We start from the raw sequence: 22,447 nt of genomic DNA, 5'->3' as shown, positions 1-22,447 counted from the left end.
CAAATTGGTCTCATAGATCATTTTGGCCTTTTGAAAACATTAGTATAACATTTCATTTCATTTCATTTCTTTCTCTCTATCTTCACAATTATGTAATAGTTTGGTCTCATACATTTCCGGTCACTTGACAACTCTCTCTCTCTCTCTCTCTCTCTCTCTCTCTCTCTCTCTTTGGTCTCATAGGTCATTTTGGCCTTTTAAAGACGTTAATATAACATTTCTGAGCCATACTCTCTTGATATCTAGAGTGCAAATGAGGATGGATTCTAGTAGTAGTAGTAGTATTTTTGTTCTAGTCTTTTAGCACCAAGACATGGTATCAGATTCAGAGGTTTATAACAGTTTGGACTCATAGTTGATTTTGGACTTTTGAAGACGTTAATATAGTATCTCATTTCATTCGACTTCTCTCTCTCTCTCTCTCTCTCTCTCTCTCTCTCTCTATCTTCACATTTTTTGTAACAGTTTGGTCTCATAGGTTATTTTGGCCTTTTGACCTAATTTAATTAAGTTTAGGTCAAAACATTCACAATTTTGTAACAAATTGGTCTCATAAATCATTTTGGCCTTTTGAAAACATTAGTATAACATTTCATTTAATTTCTTTTCTTTCTCTCTATCTTCACAATTATGTAACAGTTTGGTCTCAGAGGACTTTTAGCCTTTTGAAGACGTTAATATCATTTTTTTTCTTTCTCTCTATCTTGTATTTTTATGGATTATGGATTATTTTAATTTACCATTTCCGGTCACTTGACAACTCTCTCTCTCTCTTTCTCTCTCTCGTTGTGTGTGTGTGTCCACCTAAGCATCGTTCGAATGTAACTTAAAAATCTATATTTTTATTGTCCACAACACGACTCCACTCTCCTTAGCTTGCACACTTGCTGCCTACAATAAAAATATAGATTTTTAAGTTACATTCAAACGATGCTTAGGTGGAGAGAGAGAGAGAGAGAGAGAGAGAGAGAGAGAGAGAGTTTTGTTGCGATGTCGAGTGCATGGAAGCGCGAGGAACGGCTCACTGGACCCTAAACCTTTGGCGGGAGCTCCCGTCATGTAACGCGAGGAGACGTCGGCAGTCATTTTCGGCATGCAGCCTCTCAGGTCACACAGAGAGAGAGAGAGAGAGAGAGAGAGAGAGAGAGAGAGAGAGAGAGAGAGAGCTCTCTGCCATATTGCATGTGCCTCTCTAAAAAACGCACACACACACATGGAGTCGTCTAGTGGTGAAGAATACAAGGGCGGGTGCACCATAATATGCTGCCATGCAAATGGCCATGGCGCTATGGGTCATGTTTACCATGTGATAAGCCTGGCTCAGAGGTGGGTTTACCATGGAGGTGGCTACTCTCTGCAGCCTGCCCATGGCTCTGAAGGCAGTGGTGGAGCTCAACGTGCCCAACATGATCGCCCAAAAAGAACTGGACAGAGTCTCAACAGCAAGCTCTTCTTGCTCGTCGCTAGAAGTACAAAGATCATGTCCTCTCTCTCTCTCTCTCTCTCTCTCTCTCTCTCTCTCTCTCACACACACACACACACACACACACACACACACACACACACACACACACACACATAGTACCCTCACGTACATCCTTTGGTGAACGTAGGAGACACATACAAGTACACACACTTACAACAATCGCGGAGCCTTCAAGCCCTTAACAACTACAATAAGATTCTATGTTGTTGTAATTAGAACTTACCCTAGGACTTCACAGTGCGGGTCAATGAATGACTACACACGGTCCATGTCCACTGTCAAGCAAGCTTTCACACTAGCGTTCAACAATTGACCTTAGCAGCGAGTCTTGCCATAAAGCCATCTAGCTTGGATCTGGCAGGCCTGGGGCGACAGGAATGGACTCTGCTTGGGGCAAGCAAGCAAGCTTTGACACCAGCGTTCAACAACCGACCTTAGCAGCGAGTCTTGCCATAAAGCCATCTAGCTTGGGTCTGGCAGGCCTGGGGCGACGGGAATGGACTCTGCTTGGGGCAGGTAGGTGCGTGCTCTTGTTAGTTCTGCTTACCATCTAGCTGATAGCCAAGCATTTGCGCCACTGGAGAGACGTAGACAAAGCAGCATGCAAGAGCAGGAGAGACACTGCCGTGTGGACAATGGCGTCAAAGGGGGGGGGGAGGTAGTGAGAGATGCAAGCAAGCTTGGGGGGGGGGGGGGAGACAGACCTTCGAGCTTGGGTCTGGCAGGCCTGGGGCGACGGGAATGGACTCTACTTGGGGCAAGTAGGTGCGTGCTCTTGTCAGTTCTGCTTACCATCTAGCTAATAGCCAAGCATTTGCGCCACTGGAGAGACGCAGACAAAGCAGCATGCAAGAGCAGGAGAGACACTGCTGTGTGGACAGTGGCGTCAAGGGGGGGGGGGGGGGGGGGGGGGGGGGGGGGGGGAGGTAGTGAGAGACGCAAGCAAGCTTGGGGGGGGGGGGGGGGGGAGAGACAGACCTTCGAGCTCCTCTGCGTCTTCTTCTTCCTCTCTCTCTCTCTCTCTCTCTCTGTTGTACTTCACGGAGAGCAGGGAAGTGAGCAAGGAATATGAGGTGAGGTACGGAGGTTCCTTGTTGTACTTCAATGTGTACTTGAAATCATTGCAGAGCCATAGCCGCCACCAACGCAATTGAAAGATTTGCAAAGCCGCCATCCAACGCAAAGCGATAGCCAATTAATATTTTTTTTGTCCTTAATCAAAGCACACAAAAGTTGACATGTGGCGAAGGAAACCCGTCTGCCATATTATGTTAGTAGTTTAATATTTTTTTTTGTCCTTAGTCAAAGCACGCAAAAGTTGACACGTGGCGAAGGAAACCCATCCGCCATATTATGTTAGTAGATGGCAGTGGTTGCAAAAAGATCGTCTGTATGAAATGCTATTGTGCAAAGTATTCACCAAAAACCAAGGCTTAGTGTAGTTTCAACTAGGTAAAATTATAAAATGTTAACTAGATTTTGAGCTTGCCCTAAGAAAACAAGAAAAGTTTCACTAGCGAATGCTTCAAATCTTTTGCCTAGAAACCAGAAGCATTTTAGGCATGCTATTAGTTTCATCGGATAGGAAAAATGTTTCTAGCAAGCCATGAAGGTGAGGCGAACACTATCAATGCTCATAAACCCTTATACGTAGGGCTACATGAGGAAAAGACTGGCATTTGAAAAATGCGGTAGAGCGATTTGAGAGTGTGAAATTTGAGTAACCCTAGTCATAGCGATGGCCGGTTAAGTTGTCTCTTCACGGCCATCACTCAAGGGGAGGGACAATGTCAATTCCCCCCCCTCTCTCCTCGTCTCCCTCTCATGACTCCACCTAGCAACCATCCAAGGGTGGTTTCGCACAGGCTAAGGTTAACCCCCGCCAAGCATCAACAAAATTGTCGTTTTCTGTTAAAAGGATCTCAACGTGAATGCTTAGGCATTTTGTGAAGGCGGAGATCGAAGAGGGTCTTTTCCAACTCTGTCGAAATGTTGAAGTTTGAGGGCAGTGTTTGCTCACATCAAATAGCGGGGATAGAACGATGCCTGTGTGAACGCGCTCTGATCCCCTTTCCCACAGATCTCTCATACGAGGCAATAATCTTCACCCGCTGGATGATGGCCAGCCCCTCCTTCCCGCCGCCCTCTACAACGAGGTGGTGGACGCACTACTAGAATAGATCGTCCAAAAACTTTAGGCGGCCCTTCCATTCAACTTGGTCAACTTCAATGGCTGGGAAACGAGGTCGCAATATCCCTAAGGCCTTGTAGGTACAGACAAAGCTAATCCTTCACAAGCTCCCTCTAGAGAGAAGGATATATTGCCCAAAGACCTTTTCAGCGAGGAGAAAGCGAAAGCACTTCTGAAAAGTGCACTACAACAAATGGATCAAGTAAGCCCTCTGTGACCCTTCCTTTAGCTCAAGTTAGAAAAGTAAATAATGACCTAGAGGCCCCGGCCCTATTAGGCCTCTTAGCAGGTCCATGTCCTCCTACAGAGATTCTCCGGTCTTGGATAAGGACACATTGGGTCACCATCAAAGCCGAGGTCAAAATCATGCAGGCCCTTCCCAAAATCTATTACCTCTTTGTCTTCAAGAACCCATAAATGGCGCTTAGCATCATCATGTATGGATAATGGCTAATCATATCTTCCCCCCTTGGCTTGTTCAGGTGGAACAAAGATGTCAACCCCAAACACTCCGCCCTCATCAACTACCCTGTTTGGGTTGAGTTTCCAAACATGACCCTCCACTACCATACGCATCTGGATTCCATAGGCTCAAAGCTGGGAAAAGTTCTTGGCACCAAATTAATTTCCTTGTGGCACCCTTAGGTCTTCATCAAAATGGACATTTGAGTAGATCTATCAGTTGCCATGGACATCCACACAGCTGATGGAGAATATTTTGAGCAAACTCTACACCACAAGTACCTCCCCATAGCTTTTTTCCACTATGGAGCAAAAGGGCACTTTGTGAAAAATTGCCCAACCAAATTCCCTCAGATGTCCATCCCCCCCCTCGGCCCGCTTCGCAGTCGTCCCTCCCCTCAAGTCAACACTACTTCCCTCCTCAACAGAAACCCCTCTCCTCTGGCCAACAAGAGAAAGGACAACCCCAACGCCAAAGATCACCAACCCAACCGATATGCAGTCTTATCATCCATCCTCATTTACGAGGAAAGTGAAGTCTCTGAGTCCATAGCTTTAGAATCCAAGGAGAAGGAATCTCTTCCTTCCCCACTTGAAACCCAAGTCCACAATCTGGACGACAGCATGGGATCGATCTGAGCTAGTCCCCCCCTCCCCCCCCACCCCCCCCCCCCCCCCCCCCCCCCCCCCCCCCCCCCCCCCCCCCCCCCCCCCCCCCCCCCCCCCCCCCAACTAACAAAGAAAACATTCCTCCCTCGCCCAAAGCCCTCCCCATGGAGGTCCAAAAAGATAATAAATGCTCTCACGCAGTGGTCTCAAACACCCCTAACAAAGCCACCCCCAGCAAGAATAGGAAAGATAAGAAATCCCATAAATGAGCTCCTCTCACGGAACATAAAAGGGCACTCTCCGATCCCCTCAAAGCGTGCAAGATTTGGTCATGGATGGCAGACAATTCTGTCAACATCATCGCCCTATAGAAGGTCAAAATCTTAGACACAAAGCTTCGCCAATGCCTGGACACTATCTCCAAGAAACATAAGTGGATTATCTCCTGCCAATACAGAGGTTCGGGCGACATTGCAATTGGAATTCCACATCGGTTCCAGATGAATGAAGCAGCCTCTCTAGTTGGGCCAAACGTAGCCATCCCAATTTCCTAGCCTACTTGTTGCACAGTGGGTCTCCATCTATGCAGGCAGCTTAGTTCAATTAGAATGTCCCTTTGGGATCCCCTTCGTGCTCTTTAAGGGGAAGTCATAATGATGGGGGACTTCAACATGGTGGAATCCCTTGACTGTCGCACACCAAGCTAGATAAAGTTCTGGATGGATCTAGAAAAGGCCCCTAGGAATCCCTCAAGGCCCAACTTGACCTCTAAGATGCTGGGGGGGGGGAGATGGTTCAATCTCCTACCAGAATTACTCATTGGGCCCCCTCTCCAAAAAAGCTAGACTTGATAGATGCTGCATCTTATCCTCACTGGACGGATCCTTCAACCGACCAAAGTCCAAAGTACATTTCAACTCTTGCATCTCATATTACTACCCCTTAATCATCACCATCAACGACAATCCTAAGGAGGTCAAAAATCAGTGGTTTCACATTGATCCCCTGTTATTAAATTTGCAAGCTATCCAGGACATCATAAAGAACATCTAAATGTCCTAGTTCAGGAAGCACTCAAGCTCGGTCATTGCCTTGTCCAAAGCCACAAGAGCAACTCAGGTTGTCCTCATCAACTTCAAGAAAGAGTTCTCTAGCATCAGCAAAAGAGGAAGGGAAAAATATATCAAACCCTGGCAAAACTAAAATCCACTTCTTCTATAGAACCTGTTGTCAAAATCCAGATAGTTGAAAACAGAAGAGAGCTATAAAACAAGGAAGACCTTGCCACCAGACAAGCCTCCATGTTCTTCATGGAATGGTGGGCAGGTCAAATTGATAGGCCCTCCAAGAAAATGTTCAAAATTCTAAGGAAGAAACAAGACAAAGACTCTATCCCTCTCCTACTTACCCTCTAGGGAAAGACTTCATTAGAACAAGAAAATCTCGAGTATGTAAAAAATCACTTCTAGGTTCTCTCTCTTCTCCCCCCCCACCCCTTCGAAAGCATGACCCAAGAAATCCAGCTAGCCAAAGACCTTGTTTGGTCCCATAGGAAATCAATAGTCCCCCTCCCCGCCCCCGAGCTCCCTTTAGCTCCAGGATATTCATATCGCCATAGAGGGCCTTCAACCAAAGAAAAAGTCAAGCATCGATAGATTACCTGCTGAATCTTTATCAACCTTCAAGGAGACCTTGGCCCTAAAGCTCTTGTTGGTCTGGAATGAATCTCTCAATTTGAGGATCTTCCCATTTCATTGAACATACGCATCATCAAGTTTCTTCATAAACAAGGTAGCAAGGATGAAGTGAGCAATTGGAGACCCCTTACCACGCTCACCCACGAGGTACAAGACTTTTCCAAATCCATCGCCGACAAGATTGCCCTAGTACTTATGAAGTGGCTATGCTCTAAACAAAAAGGCTTCATCAAGGGCAAGATAATAGTTGAAGCAGTTATCTCCCTATGGGAAGAAATAGAGCGTGCAAAAGAAAAAGCTTTAGACAACATATTTGTCAAGATTGACTTTGATAAGGTGTATGATCTAGTGGAGTGGTCTTTCATCCTCCAAACTTACTAAAAGAATGGTTTTTGGGCCCAAACTTATCAAATATTTAGCCACCCTGTTCTGAAATGCAAGAGCTAGGGTCTCCCTCAATGGTGCTATGTCTCATTACTTTGAGGTCAATACATCTATGAGGCAAGGGTTCCCTTTAGCTTCTAGTCTCTTGTTTTTTTGGTGTTGATGGCCTCAACTTACTAATTAAAGACAAGCTAGAACAAGGTACAAGCAAAGAATTACCGTAAATGATATGGTGGCAACAGTGCCTCTCATAGTTTGCTAATGACACCAATACGCTCCTCACCAGCAATGCTTCCTCCCTCAAGTACTTTTGGGTATCCATGGAAAATTTCTATCTAGCTTCGGGCTCGAAAGTGAATCACAACAAAATGATTTTAATGTTGGACAGGACATTGCCAACACTATCTACACTGACAGTCAGAGCGCCTTGGTAGTTGCGGGGAACCAATATTTTTCATGCTCGCACATAGCACATTGAGGTGCATTACCACTTTGTTAGGGAGAGGTTCTCAGTACGTTCGAAGCTTTCTGCAAAGCTTTGGGCTTACTCCCCTTTGTGGACTGATCATGTCCTCAGGGCATGGCACTTCCCTAAACTCTATGTGCCATCTCTCGTTCACTGCATCATCCCAGGGGGGATTTGTTACTATATACATGTGGTAGTGTTTGTGTGTGAACACACTTAGGACCGTCAGGGCATATTTTCCCTCACTAGGAGGTTTTTTTTCCCCATGCATTGTATATACGCACATCACTCTAGGGCTATCTTATCTTTCCATTGCACACTAAGTAATACACTCTTTGTTGTGTGCCTTGAGCTTCCTTCGTCTTCTCCAAGCTGTGCCCTTGATAGTGGCAAAAGATTAAAGAATCATCGTACATAGTGTTAGAGATTGAATTTTGTCGGATCCTAACTTTTGCAGTTAAAATTTGGGCATCGTAGTTCTAACTTCTACATCCTGATAAGCAGTGCAGATTTTTGCATAAATCTTGATTCTCTAACTAGTTCCTTGCAATGCTCACATATCTTAATTTATATTGTACATTTCTCGATCAACTCTAAAAAATCTTGCTCGTGTTTCAATTGGACCTTCATTTTTAAGGATATTTTTTTGGGACATTTTTTTTCTAAATTTCCATTAATACCCTAGATTTTTTTTATATATCCTAGTTATCTAATTGACTTGTGAAAAAACAAAAATTGAAAAAAAAAAGTTTCAACGAGTGGTTTGTTGCTAGAAACGAAAGCTTTTAAAAATTTGATTTTATAAAGAGTATTTCTTGCAATCCTCTATATGTGTTCAAGGTCACTTTAAAATTCCCTAGTTTTGAGGCGTCGTCTTCGATGATAGCACCTCTCTCTCTCTCTCTCTCTCTCTCTCTCTCTCTCAAGACACCCTCAACAAAGCAATTGTGAAGCTCAATGAAATTCTTCAACCAGTTAACATAAGGACCAAAACCGTTTCTTGGATCAATGACACACATAGACAGGTGCCACCCAAAGATTGTATCCTGACTTTCAAGGATAAAGAGGAGCGGATGAAAGTGAACATCAATCCCATCTCCTTAAGGGGAAAAAGCTTTGGATTGCTCAAGAAGATGCATGAAGCCCGCAGACAAGGGAAATGGGCAATCTATCGAAGTGATAAATCCATCATCCAAGAATCTCGAACTCCCAAACTTGCTTCTCCTCCACTTGGCCGCCTTTAGGTTTTGTTCTTTTCTTTTACCCTTTCGATTGGCCGTCAATCCTTAACTAATATGTATCTAATGCCTCCATTAAAAATTTTTGTAATGTTTCGTGTTGGTCACATGGGTCATATCTGACCTCCGTGGATGATAATCCAATCTCTGTGTGTGTGTGTGTGTGTGTGTCCTCCTATGTCGTCGAGATACAAGGTTCACTTGTCGAAGCAAAAAGCTTTCGAGAAGTCTTAGGGATGCTTTTCTTCTTTTTGCTTTCTAAAAGAAACCTTAGTGTTGTGTTGGGTTAGGGAGACTTTCATTGTTTTCAGTGCATGATGGATAGAGACTTACTTTAAATGTTTATTTCACTTTCATTTCATAATACATATCTTCACATGCCTTGTCTTTTTTTGCATTCTATTGTTTTAAAATGTTAAAGTGAAACTTCACTTGCATAATTCTAGTAAATTCTATGGATACACACACACATATATATTAATGAGTTCTTTTAATTTCACACTTCATTTCAAAGCCTCGCATGGCTTGACTTTTCTTACATTCTATAACTTAATTCTAGTTAATATTCAGGAAAGTCTCTTTTATTAAGCGACTGTCAACTGAATCTCCTTCCCACAAAGAAGCTAACCGAAAATACTAGCATAAATTTAAAATTTGCAAGATTTTTGAACTATTTTCTCACATATTTCATCAATTTTTCTTCCCTTTACCATGGTTCGCAACCAGGTAGTCTCCATTTTCTACCGAGCCGAGGCAATCCTTTTTTAAACACTGATTCTACTTAAACTCAACCTAATGATTTTATCACATTCTAATTATTTTAGAAAGCCATCGTGATTCTTTCACTTGTTTATATATAGTATAAATTCAAAAGCTTGTGTTGAACCCATTTCAGTACACTTACATGAATTTAGACAAAATGAAATGATCAACGTTATGAGCTTTGGTAAATGTTAGGAGAGAGTGTTACTAACTCATCAACAATGTTTGGGAAAGGCCATTTGTGTGTGTGTGTGTGTGTGTGAGTGAGATCATTGGAACAATAGACACCCCTTGGGACTAAGTGGCATGAGCATGGGAGGGTGGGATCGACGACCGAGGAATTGTGGGTCGTAGATCTGGATTGCGGGTACCCTAAATTATTTTTGTAAAAAGTAATCTACAATATCCGTGTTTTGAAAGTAATCTCATTTGCGAACGAGGGTTTTGAACCCGTGACCTCACCCATGAGAGGCGCATATCCTAACCACGACGTCATGTGCGCGTTCTGAAACGTAGGGGCCTTAATTTACTTAAAACATGTATGCAAAAGGGCGACAGCTGAAAGGAATCTAGGGTACCCTAGATTACTTTTTATTACAAAAAATTATCTTGGGTATCCTAAATTACTTTTGGCATTGCCACTGGGATCTACGCCCGACAATCCCATTGTCGTAGATCCCACCCTCCTATGCCTATGCCACTTAGTCCTGAGGCTAGACACCCCACCCCACCCCACCCCACCCCAGGGCGTGCCAAAATAAGGGCACATTTTTTCTAATGGAAGAAAATAAGGGCACACATAAAAAATGTGAAGCATTTGCTGGTATTTGTACTAAAATATGCCGGTTTTCTTCAAAGGAAGCCAAAAATCTAGCTAGGATTTTGTAATTTTAACCTTGGGTTTTTTGTGGACACTGCCTACCCTTTTCTTGAACACAGCTCATGAGAGTAACAAATTGACAAATTTGTTGAAGATCCTTATTAAAGTTGACAGATTCTTACTCGAATTTTGTCAGACCCTAACTTCTGAGGTTGAAATTTTGGCATCTAGCTCTAACTTCTACATCCCGATAAGCAGTGTAATTTTTTGCATAAATCTTGATCCTCTAACTAGTTTGGTGCAATGCTCACATATGATAAGCAATGTAAGTTTTTGCATAAATCTTGATCCTCTAACTAGTTTGGTGCAATGCTCACATATCCCGATTTGGAAGAAACATTTCAATCTCTCTTTTCGTGTGGAAGTAAGAAGGCTTGAAATTGAAGCGTATCTCATCGTATAAGCCCTTTTCTAGTCAAGTAATCAACAAACAAGTCCACAAGGAAAATTTTATAGACCCCACTCTGTGCTTTGTCAAAGAGAAAGTTGAAACTTCTCGGTAAACTTTGGCATTATCTATACTATATATGAAGCAGCTTAAATTTTTCAAGGAAGGAGAGACACTCCATGTGTCACTCACTGCTTCACTTAGAGTTTTACCAAACACTGAGCAAAGTTTTCCAAGCAACCTATAGTCCGAGCGAGTCTGTTAATTGGTGAGCCTCCTATATAACATCATAATGCTTTTACACTTCCCATCAGCCTATGTAAACATTTTGTTGGTAAATTCACATAAGACCTCCCTCTATGTCCCGCCTCTTGCAACATTTGTAGTTCATGACGTCTTACCTTTGGAAGATTGTGAGCTACAATTAGTCCTACACATCTACACATTGTTAACAAAAAATTGAGATGTTTGTATTTCTAACAAGCTAAAATTGAGAAATCCAAAGGCTAGATTTTGGGCTTAATTTAGATTTTGGTCATCTAATGCTTTAAATTTAACCTTAAATTGGGAGGATTTCAAACATATTTATAAAAGCTGGTGGTCTACTTACTTTTAATGGCCTCAATTGAGAAATCCCGGCTCCACTTGAGCTTGCCCTTGAGAAAAGTGCTAAAAATGTACGAGTTTTAGTGTAAAAATAAGAAAATGCTTCAAATTTTAACTTACAACTTGGAGCTTTTCAAGAGTGCCTTTTCTATGTCAATGGGGAACGTGCCTTCTTTTGACCCTACAATTTTGAAGTATGCCCATTTTCACATTGGTTCATTTTTTCTTTTGGAAATTTTCTAGAACCGACGCGCTCTGCTAGAGTGAGAGCACGTGATAGAGAGAGACATAGAGAGAGGGAGGGAGAAAGGGAGTGTGTGTGTGATAATTTCAACATGACTCGAAAAAAGCTAGGTCTAGTTTATCCAAAGCCTCCTCAAACGTGCTTGAGGGGGGGGGGGGGGGGGGGGGAGGGGGGAGGATCTCAAAAATAAGGGAGAAGGTTAGTGAAACCTTCTCCAAATTTTCCCCAGAGGCTTTAACCGTGTTCACTTCAATTGCAAAAGGGAAAAGAATAAGCTCTATTTACCTTGAGCATGCTTATATATATATATATATATATAAGAGGAGTGCAAGACTCAACGAGACTCCATATTCAAATGTTTTTTCAAAGTAATTGTCGAAAAAAGTAATTGTCCAATGGCAAGAGGCTGGACAAATTAGAATGCTTTAGAATCCTTCAATCTAGATAACATGCACTCTGTGTGTGCATGTGTGTTTTCTCATGTGCCTCGAGAGGCGTTCACAAGATGCACCGGCAACAAATCTGCACACTAACAACTTCGACAGAACATGAGGCGATGTCCCCCTCACAAAAAAAACAACTTTTCCAAGTTCCATCCTCTAGTTTGAATAAACCTGCTTGTGTCAAGGTGTGTGGCTTTATTTCTATTAGTTTTTGTCCTCGAACCTTAATTCAAAAACATTATTTTATTCTTTTATGCTAGGCGTATTGAGTTACTACGGCCCCTGTGTGAATAGGAGAGTGGAATGTAGTGTTCGAGAAAATTTTACCTCAGCTTAGCCTTATAATAGAGAATGAGAAAATCCACTTGAAAAGTTTAAGAAAATAGAGTTAAATTGCAAAACATATAGGTTAAGTTTACTCAATGGATCTACCCGAACACTGGTGGAATGCAAGGATAGGGAACCTTGTCTGAAAGTGGCTCTCCTTGGACTCAGCTTTGGCGGCCTCCACATGCGTTGCCAACTTTCCAACACACCCGTGTTGTAGCTCATCTTCGCTAGCGATTTGTATTCGGTAGCGTTTCTGTCGCGACACATGGATGCCATCTAAACTGCCTTCAAGGGTGGACGCTGGCATGTGTGTGTGTGCGTGTGGGGAGAGAGAGAGAGAGAGAGAGAGAGAGAGACTCTCATCCCTGATGGTTTGTATTCAGCAGCGTTTCTATTGTGACACCTACCTGCCATCTAACTGCCTTCAACGGTGCACGTCGATGTGTGGTGCTATAGAGAGAGAGAGAGAGAGAGAGAGAGAGAGAGAGAGAGAGAGAGTCTCACGACGGTTTGTGTATTCGGCAACGATTTTTCCACAAAACCTGGTTGCCATCTAAATTGCATTCAAGAATGCACATCGGCGTGCAACGGTAGAGAGAGAGAAAGAGCGGAGGAGGCGACATTGGGCAAGCAGAAGCAGAAGAAATGGAGCAAGGGAAAGCAAAAGGAGAAGGTCCACAATATTATGGTTTTGTTTGATGAAGTTACTTATGATAAGCTTCTTTTTGAGGTTCTGAAGTACAAATTTATTATCCCATCCATCCTTTCAGATTGACTAAGGATGAATGGGTCACTTTCTTGCAAAGCTATTAGGGACTTGATGGCCATAGGCACCATATTTACGCTTGTAGTTGCTCATCAGTGTTCAAGAAAAATCATTTTTTGAAACATACAAAATTCCTTTCCTTGAATTTGCCAAGAGATTTTAGAAAATTAGGTTATCTTTTTGGGTTTTGCACTGTCTTTCTCTATTTTAAGGCGGAATTTCTCCTTGTCCTCTTGCTCTCAACTGGCATTTTTGAATTTGAAAACGGCACGATATTAAGCTGAGACACATTTTTCTGAATCAACAAGGAGAGTTGAACTCAAGACCTTTTATTCAAGAGGGAAATTGCATAACCAATCTATCACTCTTGGGTGATTGAAATGCTAAAAAGAAGAGAATTTTAATGTCGTAGGAAAGTATCCCAAGAGACCTTAAGACGAGGAGACTTGAATCTGCGATTTTGCATTGAACTGCCATAAAGTGAGAGAGAGAGAGAGAGAGAGAGAGAGAGAGAACTTTCCCTTGAACTACCGAAAAGAGCGCGCGCCGGTGCGCGGTCCTAGAGAGTGAGAAAGCACGTGATGGAGATTAAGTCTTGCTGACAGCGACGGTGCAGAGCAGGTTGTAGATCAGCCCACGCAATCTCATTTTCCCTTTTCCCTTTTGACTTTTGCAGGACGTACGGCCCTTTGCTTCTCTTGGGTCTTCCTACGCAATGAATGGCTGATGTTCGGTGGCCAATTGCCTGTGATCAAGGTAAGAATACTAACTACATTGGCCTTATGATGAATGGACATCATTAATTGGGAGGCTTATAAGATTTACTTGATATGCTCTGTAACAGGTTGGGGAGAATTTAATAATGTCCTTGAATGATATCATTACATGGGTTCTAAATCCGTACGTGCATTGACATGGTGTAGGTAAGGCGGGTGGCTGGACAATTTGCAAAGCCGAGATCAGAGGACCTGGAAGAAAAAGATGGGGTGAATCTGCCAAGCTACAAAGGGGACATTGTCAATGGAGATGATTTTGATGAGAAGTCCAAGTACCCGGACCCAGATCGTATGATCAGAGCCTACAGTCAGGCAGATGCATCACTCAATTTCCTTCAGTCTTTCGCAATTGGTGGCTATGCTGCCATGCAAAGAGTGACCCATTAGAACCTTGATTTCACCTCTCATAGTGAGCAAGGCAACAAGTCATCACCTAAAATTTCAATGACTGTTGCTGCATTCCTATTACCTATATTTTGAGCTCATCAGCAAATGTTCTCTCTCTCTCTCTCTCTCTCTCTCTCTCTCTCTCTCTCTCTCTCTCTCTCTCTCTCTCTCTCTCTCTCTCTCTCTCTCTCTCTCTCTCTCTCTCTCAATTTGTATCTGCTTGCAGGTACTGGGAAGTGCCGAAGTGGGTGGACGAGGCCCTGGGCTTCATGAGGGTGGTCGGTGGGCTAACGCTGGACCACCTGCTCATGACCAGCACTGACTTTTGGATGTCGCACAAGTGCTTGCTGCTTCCCTTTGAGCAGGCACTAATGCGACTGGACTCCACGACGGGTCGATGCTACGATTGCTCTTTCCACCTTCACTTGCTTTTTCAAGTCTAACTCTCTGAGGACCTCCCGTTCGATAGTTTGCCACCTGCAGCCAACGAGTATGATTCAGATTGGTAGTATAGATACGTTGATGGATCTCATTAATCTGGCATCAAACATGAGGGTCTGATAAACAAAAGCATATGCTGCTTATTTACCAGGCAATACAGAATAAAGAAGTGCATTCAAGCCAGGATTAAGCTTTTGCACTTGGTTGTAGAGCCAATGGTGGGGACATGCAGCTGGACACTAATAGTGCATCGATAATTGACTGAGATCCCTCATGAGTCACGAGTCACCGAGATCAAGAAATTGCACAGCTAATTTTTAGGGTCAATCTCTTCGTGAGCCATCTCAAGCATGCACGTGTTCTGTGTGTCACTAGGCACATGTCCCTTGAATTTAGAGGGATCTCTCTCTCTCTCTCTCTCTCTCTCTCTCTCTCTCTCTCTCTCTCACACACACACACACACACACACACACATTCATGACCTACTCCTGCAAATATGAAGAAGGCATCAAACAAAAGCTCGATTCAGATCAAAGATTGTTTACCCACTCTACACGCATGGTCAAGTTGTGCATCTTGAGCAATTTATCAATCTCCAAATTGGAGGAAAGTTTAAGCTAAAAGTAGACACCTACGAGTTGGAATTACAACATTCTAACTAGATTTTGAGCATGGTTTGAAGAATAAGAGAACTAGGAAATGCTTCAAATTTTGACCTAACAGTCTATTAGTTTTTAGTATGCCCTTATTTTGCTCAATTACAAAAGTGTGTTTTTGGCAAGCCCTGGCTGGGACACCATCTGAAAACATTGTTACTAGTATGTGTCCATGCGATTTTATTTGAGAGGGTCATGTTCAAGAAAGTACATTATTCTCTTTTCCCTAAACCATTGAGCTTCCTCCTTGTAAACATGCAAACCAGAAGTACAAGTGAAAATTTACAAATTTGTAGGATTTTTTAACTATTTTTGATATATTTTCTCGATTTGTATTCCCTTTTCAAATTTTTGTAGTCCAGTAATCTTGATCTTCAATCGCCCAAGGTTAAGCTGAGGCAGACCTTTCCCAAACATGGACCCAATAGAGGTGTGACATTGGAGGTAGGAGGACTACCGTCATTTGTAGACTTCGCACAAAAATGCACGGCCTAGCTAAGTTTACAAACGGATGGCATTTGTGTACGAGGGCTACAAAGGCTGATAGTCTCCCGACCTCCAGTGTCAAACCTAGCTAGCCAAGCAAAGACAAGACAATAGAAGCACATGAGGTTGCCATACTTCACAATGTGGGAATAAAGGGGGGAGGAAATGATGGCTTCTTGTGACAAAATTACTCACCCTATTAGTTGAGGAAACAATCTTGCACCCATACCAAACCTAGTTGTGTCAATCCAGTAGAATGTTATGATGTTGAACAAAATAGAAAAACCAAGAGAATAAGGAGCTCTTTTACAAGAGAATTTGTCAAAACCGTTTTGTTTTTGTTAGTGTGGATCTAGCCTTTTGTTCTAATACAAATTTTTTTCTTTATAGCTATTTTCCATGGGCCCGACATTTTTAACCACACCTAAAATAGGAAAAGCTATTCTTTTTTATGGGAGCGTTCTACCACTACTGTGAGAAAGGGGTTTTTAGCTTTACACAATTCGAATTGGTCTAAAATTGAGAAAGAGGTCTCTAGAATGGACAAAATTATAAGTGTTTATAAAACTCATGCTTGTGCAAAATTGCTAGTATCTTTATAATTGTTTATTTTAGTCTTTATGCTATTATAGTCCATAGTAAATTTTTCTATTTTACGACCATCACTAGCTCATTATACTTGCATATTAGAGGACTTGGAACTCATAGACAGTCGTCCTGCAGTTGCATACATTGTAATAGCACTATATATCTTTCTATTGACATGTCACAAAATTTCAATTTTGAGCATTGCTAGCTTAGTGTGTACTTTTTAGTGATTGTGTGTATATATATATATATATATATATATATATATATATATATATATATATATATATATAATATATATATATATATATATAAGCTACAACAAAATATTGAAATCATGTGAAAAGCTCCCTTGGTTTGTGTACTGAAAATTAAGAGAGCTCCTTGCTTTTTTATTATTGTAGCTTGCTCTTTTGCTCGGTTTAGAAATTTCTCGGAAAATCTTGCTCGGAGTTCGGAATCCCTCCACTTAAAAGAGAACCTCTCTAAAATGTAAAAGAGAGAGTAAGATTGTAAGAAATAACAAGCAGCTTTTCAGCCTTTGTCAGAATGTAAAATCAAAAGAATTTACTTTTCTTTAGTAGTAGAAAGTGTTTTAGTAATAAAAATTCAAAGACTTTCTACTTTACATAGAATAATGTATTGATTTATATGCACATACCAAAAAGGAGATAAATTTAGTGGATATTTTATTATTTAATGAGAATTTAAATTTTGAAGATATATTTGGCTTTATCTTTTCAAGAGGTTTTTTTATCAAGACTAATATTGATATTTAAAAAAAATAAAAAGTTTTTATTTCTTTAAAGATATTGAAAAAAAAGGAAAAAAGCTCATGTGGTGTCGACTTGGGGTAGTTTCACTTTGAGAAAATGCATGCAAATGAAGGAGTAGTTATCCATGTTATTGAGAGAGAGAGAGAGAGAGAGAGAGAGAGACAGAGAGAGAGAGATATTTTCCTTTTGAGCTCATAGGAGTCCATCTCACCAAGGACACCCTTCAAGCCCTTCAAATTTCTCGGCGGGGGGGGGGGTTCACTTAATATTTTGCGATTATCACGTGAGTACATCAGAAGGGGTTATTATTATTTATTTCTCACATACAAAAGGGTACCATAAAATGTAATTGAAAAAAATCTTTACAGATTGAATTATTTGTCAAAAATTCACAGAGAAGGAGTTTAAAGATAGTCCTTGAACGCACATGATATAAAAAATTTATATATAGTGACCCCCCAGCCATATTTTCAAGATAATCTGGTTTTCTTTGAGTAATAGTGTATTTTGAAACGGTAGCTAACGTTTTCACCATATAAAATAAATAAAATTCCCAACAAAAATCAACCCTCACATTGGCACCCCAAATAGGGAGAGAGGTTGCCCAATTAAAACATATCTTTTACCAGTTCTTTAATATTTAGTCCTTTTTATTTTTAAGAGCTAAACCATGGGCCATGCTTAAAATTCAATAAATTCTCTAAGATAATCAAAGGTGCCTATAAAAAATCAAACACCCCCCCCCCCCCCCCCCACACACACATATAGGAAAATGTTTTAGCGTCCAATGAATGATGCAGCAAGCACAAGGGAGTAGAGGAGAAAGAGAGAATAAAATGTTTAAGGGTGAAAGAACAATTTAAAAAGACGTTAAAGTTACACAACAAGTATTTAACATTTGAATAACTATGGGAAGGGGGGGGGAGAGAGAGAGAGAGAGAGAGAGAGAGAGAGAGAGAGAGAGAGAGAAGAAGAAGAAGAATAATAAAATTTTTAATCCCATAGGAACAATCCCAGAAGATATATTTGGCAACTTGGGTGAGAATAAAGTTATTTTTGTTTCATCTTCTAACGCTCTCTCTCTCTCTCTCTCTCTCTCTCTCTCTCTCTCTCTCACACACACACACACACACACACACACACACACACACACACACACATACGTGCGCGCGCGCGTCTTGAAAAAGGAAGAATTTAAAATGTTGCAGGAGCAATCCAATGAGATCTCAAAGATGTATTTGATGGTCTCAAGTTCAAGATGTTTGAGAGAGAGAGAGAGAGAGAGAGAGAGAGAGAGAGAGAGAGAGAGAGAGAGAGAGAAGGTTTGGGGGGCGGGGGGGAGCATATAAGTCTAGAATGTCATAGTTATTGTACTATAACAACAACAAGAGGATTCAAGACCTATGTGACAAATCTTTGATATAAGAATATACATACATACATATATATGTGTGTGTGTGTGTGTATACATACATACATACATATATACATATATGTACACACACACATGTGTATATATATGTATGTACATATCTTTATACATATATGTATATGTGTGTGTGTGTGTTTTTTGTTTTTTTCTTCCTAAGTGTACTAAAGTAGGGTATGATACTTATATTCTCAAATTTTCAAGGAACCTAATGTGTACACAAAAAGAGGTTGTCCTACATTGCCTCAATGTCCAATCGCACATTTAGCACAACAACAATTAATCCAAATGGTTGTTATGGTATAGATTGTGCGCAAGGAATTAGGCTCAAGCTGTTTGAATACAATATGCTCTCTCAAAGAGGAATAGGCTTTTGTAATTAGAGGGTAGAGATAGATAGAGATCAATGGTATGCATGATTTTAGTCATCAAAGCCTCAATTTTACACCACGTTCTTTAGTTTAACATAATGGCCAAAACTCCTACAAAAATAAATAATTGAGCAACCTTACTTTGCTTTCATTTCTATCACATTTTAAGATGCAAATGATGTGAAAGTGTACATGAACAAATAGTGTGCACCTTATCATGCTAAGATCCTTATGTATTTTTGTGATCAGGTGATGACGTAAACCATTACCATGCTTGTGAACATAGATAGAGATCCAAGAGAAGCATCTAGAGAGCAACACATATGTAATCACATTCTTAATATTAAAAAAACGTCAGCTCATCTCTTTGAAACTTGAAGCTTTTCTGGTACATTGAAAACTATGAGCCCTTATATTTTCACAACTCTACTCTTAGACATGAAAAGTTTTATAATTACACACTGTAGCAATTATGGGTCTTCATCTTTAAACACTTGCTGGCTTATCCAGTTTTTACTTCTCCACTTGGTAGCACTTTTGTCAACTCTAGGTAGACCAAGGGAAATATGGCCTTCTTGCCATATAGAAAGTTATGATATACACTTCTACCTTGTCTTGCTCATAAGAAAGATGCAAGGATAGAAGTAAGTAAGAGAGTGGAGTAGAGACATTGAATTTCATTGTGTTCCTATTGTTGAAACCAATCCTAGAACCCACTCCATTTTCATAAAACGCTTTATTGTTTCATTGATTTCAGACAGCTTTCATCTTTTCACACCATGCTAACTTACCTAATCTGTATAATCAACATTGGTAGCACTGCTAAACCAAGATACACCAAAAGGAGGAGACTCTCTCTCTCTCTCTCTCTCTCTCTCTCTCTCTCTCTCTCTCTCTCTCTCTCCACCACAATAGAAGTAGAGCACTCCTACGTTTGAACAAGGGCTAGCACCTCATGAAAAACAATGTCTATGAGAATCTCCCAAGCTTGGTATCAAAGAATGCTTTGTAGAATCTTACATATATTTATGTTTGTTAGAATCTTCAAGAGGTTGTGTAATGCATTACTTTTAGAAATGCAATAGAATATACATGTAGGAATAGGGTATTGATAGTGTTTCACTTGGAAGAGAAGATATTCCTACAAGAATAGAAGCGATGTTTCTTTGGCCGCAGAAACGTGAGGGTTACATACTAGTTTAGAATGAACTCTGATGAAATGTGTTCAAAAACCAAAGTAAGCTTGGATTTGTCCTTTCTTCCATTGCCTCCGAAAATTGTTGTGAGGCATCTTTTGATGATAATGGAAACCATATATGATGGTTTGAAAGTCACATATGTACGCAAACCAAGCTTGTAGAAAGTGAACATCGATGCTTTGAAAACCATTTTTTGGCCTTGATTTTTAGGTCAAGCTAATGAAACAACCATTATTTATGCCAAAAATTAAGGTATTTATCATGGTTTATGAATAAATAACAAAATTTTGACCTTGAAAATTTTAATCCAAGGAAATTATAGTTGAGAATTTTCATATTCAATCGAGAAATTATGCTCAAATTGGGATACCAAGCACTAGTGTAAGCAAAGTAGGATCTAGGAGTAAATGTGAGTAGAGAAACCTTGCAAATTAAACAATCAAGAGAATTTAAAAATTTTGATTTTCTTGACACAATGTGTTGGCATTGTCTACCCCATGCCGCCCCTGGTCATCGACCATCGTCTACACTAGCTATCAACCATTAACAAACTGACCATCATCTGACACTGATTGGCCAATTGCTAATAAAAAGTATACACATGATATAACATCTGAGAGTGTGGGAAATACAGCTGTATGAATGCATGCAAAGATGTTGAAGATGAAGGAGAAGCTCAAGATTACACAACATAGGAAATAGTATCACTGAGTGCGCTAATCCAAAGATAAGGTTTACCCTACCATAATGGACATATATACAAGCCAAGAAACCTCCTAACAAGGAAAAAGTGTCATGGCGGTCCTAAGTGTGCTCCAATACATCATTACCATAATATGGTAAGAAATATTGCTTGGGAATGATGCAGTCAACACAAGCAGACACTCATGTATAGGGAAGTGTTATACCCTATGTGATCATCCACAAAAGGCAGTAAGTCCAAAGGTATGCACCATCCATCTTGGAATACCTCTAGCTTGCTCATTTTTAGTCCAATCCTTACCAATTATATCTTGTAAATCTGCATCATAGAATGTTTGACCTGCAATATCATTTGAAACCTACATAAGCTGCACATGGAATTCATGTACAAGGAAGTGTTACACCCTGTATGATCATTCCACAAATGGAATTAATCCCAAACGTTATTACCAACCATTTTGCTCATTTTTGGTCCTATCTTTATCATCAATTCTGCATTAGAAATTGGTTGATCTTTAATATCATTTGAAACCTACATAGGCTACACATGTGCATCATTAGGACTTACATTTGTACTCCCACCATTGAATGGAGACCATATACATTTTGTGAGTTCATATTTTTTTTCTTGGTACATGCTAACAAGTGTTGAACTATATATCATATACATTTTGTGAGCTCATATATGTCTCCTTGATTCATGCTAACAAGTCTTGAACTATATCTTCCACATAAACAACATCTCGAGTCATCAAGATACAATTCATTTGCAAATGATACAATCTCTAACCTTTGCTTTCTAGAATGTAGCCAATTTTTTGCGTTCTTGTTCAAGCACCAAAGATAAGCCAAGCAACTAAGCACATGCAAGTGAAAAATGGATGACTCCTTGCCATGTGAAGCCTCATACCTCGCCTCGTACGGACTAATAAACATCAATACATTAATGAGACACCAATTTTGTATATATGCAACACATATGAAAACATCAAGCCAAAGTCCATAGCCCTTTCCAAGAGTAGATATGGATAGAGCTCAACATTGCAAAGCTATAGTGTGTGTATCCTTTACCAAAATAGACATACTAGATTTAGCCTATTGTCCCATATTATTTTTGCATTTGACATTAATTTGATGGATTTGATATCCTGGGGGTATCCTCAATGATCTTGTCTATCATCGTGGCAATTTTGGTTACAATCAGACACCATTTGCTAAGTGAAATGCATAAATTAGATTAGTGGTTGTAGACTAGTTTTAGTGATCTGGGTATCATTTGAGACCAAAATTTGATTCTAGCATGTTTTGATTAGGTTTTCTGAGAGTCTGACAGCCTCTCATAGCCTCCATTCACTAGTTAGGTCAACTAGGTCCCTTGGATTGACAATTATGTATGAGGTTTTTTTGTTATCTTATTGCAATAAGATTAGCAGAGTTGGGGAACTGTGTAACTTTTAATACAGGTGTTTAGGATGACATAACCTAAAATAGATAAAAGTTCCATGTACTTAATTTCATTATCTGTAAATTCCTGTAGATCGCTCTAGAGTAGTCACCTTATTTTCTTTTTAGCACCTAGTTAGTAATTGGTTTCTCTAACTCTGTTAAGGACTTTGGGAGCATCGGGGTACTTGTTGGAAACCTCTTCAGTGTGTTTATATTAAATCTGGGCCAATGGGATATT

The 22,447-nt window shown here is 40.5% G+C and overlaps 1 pseudogene; it reads left to right on the top strand.

Moving 5' to 3' along the window:
* The first annotated feature begins 1,288 nt into the window (after nucleotides 1-1,288).
* LOC147450857 (phospho-2-dehydro-3-deoxyheptonate aldolase 1, chloroplastic-like) lies at nucleotides 1,289-14,558 on the top strand (annotated as a pseudogene).
* Nucleotides 14,559-22,447: the final 7,889 nt, after the last annotated feature.

Source organism: Adiantum capillus-veneris, chromosome 9 (assembly GCF_014529385.1).
Source record: "Adiantum capillus-veneris isolate H3 chromosome 9, ASM1452938v2, whole genome shotgun sequence".
NCBI lineage: Eukaryota > Viridiplantae > Streptophyta > Polypodiopsida > Polypodiales > Pteridaceae > Adiantum > Adiantum capillus-veneris.
The sequence above is the reverse complement of the archived record's forward strand: the minus strand, read 5'-3'. Positions and strand labels throughout refer to the sequence as shown.